The sequence below is a fragment of the Haplochromis burtoni genome, unplaced genomic scaffold (assembly GCF_018398535.1).
Source record: "Haplochromis burtoni strain Fernald_Lab_line unplaced genomic scaffold, NCSU_Asbu1 Contig_58, whole genome shotgun sequence".
Taxonomy (NCBI): domain Eukaryota; kingdom Metazoa; phylum Chordata; class Actinopteri; order Cichliformes; family Cichlidae; genus Haplochromis; species Haplochromis burtoni.
Genome location: NW_024582419.1, coordinates 1691707 through 1697774, shown reverse-complemented (window position 1 = coordinate 1697774; position 6068 = coordinate 1691707).

The window sequence follows — 6068 nt, the reverse complement described above, 5'->3', positions numbered from 1 at the left end:
AGTGCATCAGAAACAAAATGCATGTAAAAGATGTGAGAAATCGGTTTTACAGAAGCATCAGACCTGCATGGAGCTATGAGGAGGGTGTAATGTTCTTGAAATACTTCAATCAAACAGGAATACCATAAATCTGTCTGCTTTTCTGTATTGTTTCTATTCACTGAAGCTTGGCTGGCGCTCGCTGAAACCTCTCCTTCTCTTGTGGTTTAAAGGCACCAGACTGGAGAGTTAGCAGTACCAGCTGGTTATCTTTTGAAGATCCAACTCTGAATGTTGGCACATAAATAGTGGGGGGGGTTTGGAAAATTTGGTTAAAATTGGCAGTCCCCGGAATGAGAACCTGGCTTCAGTCATTCTGCAAGTGTATATTTTTTCTCTTTCTGCTCTTTCTGATTAAAAATTGTACATACATTTTTGAAAAGATGATTAAAAACAAAGTTATAAGCACAATGCATTTTACCACCTTGCACAATCACCACCAGCAGAGCATTAGAGAAGCCCTAGATTGTGGTTGATAGAGTAAAATAGGTCTAAAGCTTCAGGCTTTTCTCCATCTTTTACTTTAATACTCGACCACTCCTGTAGCCCCACTGAGCAAATAGGCATTAACCAAAAACACACAAAAACAACAGAGCACCTAAAAACAGGAAAAATAAACCACCAGCGGGCTCTACCACCCATCAACCACACCATATCATCTACGTCGGCCCAGTCAGCCACATCAAATGAGCGGAGTGGATGATTCCTGCCCTCTCCAGAGTCGTAGTCTTTCCCAGTCTGCCTCACTGAGCATCGTAAATGGAGCTGCCCATTGACCTGAGTAAGCCTGTAAATAACTGTGATGGCTTCCAGAGGTGGGTCCTCCAAAAGATAAAAGGGTCATAAAGCTCACCTCTTCCTCTATTTGGGGGAAAAAAGTTTTGGGATGTTTAAAAACACAAATGAAAAGGTTTGGTGTTGCTGAGGCCTCGGTCACACAGGCCTAGAAAACAGTTGGTGTCGTCCTGTCAGGCTTTGGCTGCTAAGAAAAAACATGCATTTCCCGACTGGATGGCGACCGCTTGCTGGAGGTTGCTGCAAAGAGGTTGTTGCGACAAAAACCTCCTTATGATTGCTTTGGTCATTAGCAGATTGCCGTTTCCGCCTGTGGTTTTCGTGAAAGCTGCCGACTTGCCTGCAAACACCCCTGACTTCCTCTCTTTGTGACGCAGACCAGAGTCTGAGAATATTTGCTTTCAAAGTAAAAATTTGTGCCTTTCTGCTGCAACCAACACATTTCAAAAGGCGCAACTTTTACTTTGAAAGCGAGTGGTCTGCGGTTCCAGTTTGTGCTGCACTTTTCACAGTTTCACTATTACTTGGTGAAACTGGTGGTTGGCAAGTGTTGTAGACGAGTTGGCGTCTTCCCTGCAAGTTAAGGCCTGATTTAGATTACTGCCGGGAATTTTTGCAGAGCCTACGACGCAACCTACGTAAGTGGACCAAGCCGTCACCGGCATTTATGCTTGCGCTGGTGCGTTATGTGTTGATTGTATTGTGTGCAGTGCTAGCCGACAGAAAAAAAATGTAATGAGTTAAATTTCTCAGGAGATTGTACATCAGATTACGACGTAGATTATAACGTCAGGTTTAGAGGGGTTTGCAGTCAAGTCGTAGGTTGCGACGTAGATTTCCCGTTGGGCATGCGAGTGACCGCAGCAATCTAGCAGCTAAAAGAATCACAAGGAAGTCATTTATGTAGCACGTTATAGCTCTTTGAGACCTTTTTTTTTTGTTAGCAACTGCCAGCAACCTCCAGCAACCACTCCCCAACTGGCTGTTAAAATACTCTGGTTTCCATAGCAACTGCTGGTTGCCAAGGGATCACTGACCGGTCTTTAGCCATGACTGAGACCCTAACAGTTATCATTAAAGCTAAATTACTAAAATCTATATCACTTTGATCACTTTGATGTTGTCGTAGATGGTGAGGTGCATGTGTCGCACTCTCCACTCAAAACAAAGACAAAACCCAAAAAGTAAATAACTTATGAGCAAAAACAAAATGATTTTGCACCAGCTCATTAGAGAGTGAGAGCAGTGAATAGCATCTGTCTCCTCGATTATGTCTAACAAAGGTCACGGAGGAGCAAGCGATGAGATTGCATCTCAGCGTCTGTCACCCTCCAAGCCGCATGCAGACACTACATCGAGAAACATCGAGTTAAGAATACAGATGAACTGCAGATTCTGGTTTACAGATGGGCGAGTTGATGTGCTTGTCAGAAAGGTGCTGAAATGTTCCTGCAAATGTGTTTTGCTGCTCTTCGGGTGAATTATAGTCGGCAAAAGTACGCCTGCCAACTGCAGATGGAACAAACTGTTCACATGACTGAGCTTCTCTTCCGTTTGTCAGTCGCTTAGCTTCATTACCGAGTGCCTAAGGTGAACTGCGACAGGTGCTTCTAAACCGCTCTCGTCTGGATTGGTTCATTATAATTTGGGTAAGAGGAAGGAATCGTTTTCATTTTATTCTGATAAAAGCTGAGATTCAAACCCACTTCAGTTGTGTTACTTTTAATTGATTGCTTTAAAGTGTTTTTCTACCTGAATTTAGCTGTCGTGTTTGAAAAGTACTCTCCAGTATTCATGTTTTTTTGGGGGGATTTTGGACTACATTAAACTAGTGATCCGAGAACAACTACAGCAGATTAAGGCTAACAGGGCTCACGTCCTGAGAAATAATAACTATTCCCATTGTTATAGTGATTTTTATGCTTTGAAGAGAGCCTCTCTTCCAGCTTCATCTGAGCGTAGCCTCAAGCCTCGATTGTCCTTTTGTCATATTTGCAAGATTCAAAGGACTTAAACGCTAAATCCAGGTGATCAATGCTAGTTTTAACTCAAGCAAAAATGAACTTAGGACTCAGGTGTGTTTCACTTGGGCGAGCAGGGATGAACTGCCAGTGAGAGAGGGAGAGAGAGGGTTAATGCTGTGGAATCAAGGCTATTCTTTCAGATTTGATTTGATTCGTTACTTACAAGTGAGCGAGGCAGGCCAGGTTTCCAGGTAACAGTGACAGAGGAGGGTGGACAGTGGACGGACTGGGAATTGAAATGTACTTCATATAGCACTTTTCACTCACATACATTCATCCAAGACCTTTATAATATACATTTAAATGCTTTCTATCTAAAATTCATACTCAGATGAACAGATCAGGAGCAATTCAGGCTTTAGTATCTTGCCCAAGGATACTTTAGCATGCATTTTTTAATTGATGAGTGATTTTTCTGTGTGATACAGCCGTCCATGAGATTAGTGCTTCGGTTATGGTGAGTAAACTTTTAGTATTTTAATAATCTGGGGGGTTTTTTGGCTCAAATTAGACTGCTTGCCTGTCTGTGCATTTCACTCATAGTCTTTAGGGAGGCAGCTTGCTAACCAAGCTACCACCTCATTCAAATTTTGTGTATTCTGGCTCCTTCACCATTTATCACCAAGTATCATACAGGCTGCTTGGGCTGATTATGTAATATTAGCTGTAAAATTCTAAATAAAATTATTCTCATAAATCAGGAACTATTTGAATTTTCTCTGTAGCCTGAAATTGTTGAGTTACGGTAATGTGAAGGACCCATGGTAAAATGTTTTTTTGTGTCCATGTTCATACAACAGTACCTCGTCAATGCTTTTTGCTGCCACGATGCACCGAATGTCCTTGTAAAGCTCATCTTCTCTTCTTTCCGAAACTGTTTGAATGTTATCTCTCGCATAAATGATAATGGAGTTACGGTCATTTAAAGAGTGCTTGAAAAAAATAGGTCTGCTGCTGGGACAGTGGTTACAAAAACAAGGTAATTACTAACGGGGCGGTGGCCAGAAAGATAAAGCTGAAGCTTCAAGGTGAGTCTCAAACCTGTAGGTAACTTTATAATGTCTATGTCTATGTTTTAGGCAGTCTTTGGCTACAATAAACAAAGTTCAAGTCTGCCTTACCAAGTCTGCCTTACCGAATTTATGGATAAGTTTTATTTTAATTGTGCTTTTTTTCCAGCTCCATATTCTTACATCCTTTGGATTGTGCTAGGGTAGTTTTTCACAGTTCAGAGTTTAAGATCAACCTTATTTATACAAACCCATCCTCTGTCTTTCTGATTGGCTGATTGGTTGCAAACAGAAGGCTTAAAAAGCAAGTGGGCGGGACCAACAAGCCAAAAATAGAGGAAACACCTGAAACTGAGTAATCAGAGCAGACCTGAAGCTGGAGGCTCTGGGTTGTAGGGATTCCTTAGAACCATGTTTTTGGAAATATTGTTTGATATGAGTATCACAGAAAATAATAAAAAACGAGCAGGACAAAAATAAAATCATACAGAGCAATTTAGACGTCCAACACTATTATAACAATTACTCTAGAAACTATCGCAGCAATATAGTCGGCATGCACTCAGTCTTTCATCAGACAGACGCCCCCACCCAACACACAGACATCCCCATGTTGGTCTCCTGTCTCCATTTATTTTACTAAAAAGGGTTGCAGAGCAGGTGTGCCTCGAGGAGCTGTGGATAGGAAGTCTCACAAACACAAATTTTCAAAATAAAAGCATTCAAACAACAAAGTTTACTAATAAAAGTACAAAAAGTACTAAAATTACTACACGACATTTGCAAATTTTGTCACTTCATGAGGTTTTTGTTCTTCTTTTTTCCAAAATAAAGGCTCATCTTTTTTAGGAATATATAATGTGTTCATATATGTGTTTATATTTATATCTGGTCTTACTGACCACTTAAACCACTTTAGTGGTTTGATCACATTTCTAACCATATGTTAATGCAGCACTTTGTTCTATGCACTTCAAGCACTTTAACTTCCTCATATCCATGGCTGATTTAGGACCTAAACAGCTAATCTAACATCGATGGACTATCTGAAGAAGTCTAAGTACCTGAAGAAAAACCACAGAGAGCTGAGGAAAACATTCAGACTTCCCCCAGAAAAGCCCCAGCTAGGCTTACACCCAGGAACTTTCTTGGTGTGAGGCATAGGTGCTAACGACCTCGCTACTCTTATTGTATACCAGTTATTATCATTATTATTTTACAGATCACTAGTTGGACCACTAACAATAGCAAACAGATGCTGATGTTCTTGCAGCCTCTAGAAACAGAGAGAAAACTTATTACAGAAGTTTATGGAGCATATGTCTGATAACACGGCCACTAGGTCAGTTACCCTCATCATTATTAATGACGAAAGTGATAATTTTAGCTTGGGCTCACACCAGGCGGTTTGATGCTGGCACCCACATACTGTACTACCCAGAGAGCCCAGCAGAAGGTCAAAGCCTGCTAAGAGGCCAGGTCTGAAATATGCCTGTGTTCAGCCTAATGACCCGCAGCACAATTAACACTCTGCAGCTCAGCAGGTCAGCGTGAGGATACGGAGGTGTTTATTGGCTGCTGGCCTTGCTTTCCTGGCAAACCCCGCCGCGCCCAGCTGATCATCTTCCAGACTGGGAGCTGGAGGCGCTCCAGTCTGACACATGCACAGTACAGTGGAGTCCAGCAGCCACATGGAAGGAAGGAGGCTGACACACATAGCAGCACAGGGGGACCAATGAGACTCCAGGAAAGGGATGTCGCCGAGCTATTTTCATCCTCAAGGTGAATAGATTTTTCTTCTTCGCTTCTCCAGACTTTGTGTTTGTAAAGAAAGTGAATGAAACCTGAATAAATTAAAGGGTGTGAGGACGTTAGAGTCACAGCTCTCCCATGTGATGGTGTGTACAGTAGATCCTCATCGTCACCAAATCTGAACCTCTAATTTTATACTTTTATAACCCACACAAGAAGTCAGTCCCTTCTAATATGACTGACCTATTTTCATACTAAAAAGTTCTGTCTTTTGCCTCCTTATACACCAAACAGATGAGCTGGTAACCGGGTGTGACAGCTTTAGCAGCGGATGCTCCACTCTGCTTCAAAGTCACAGAAGCTGTGTGATTTTTAAATCCTTTTGTCCTTTATTGACTGAAGCTCATGGCGTGTTTACTGAGTCGCAAAAGGCATAGGAAGGACATTC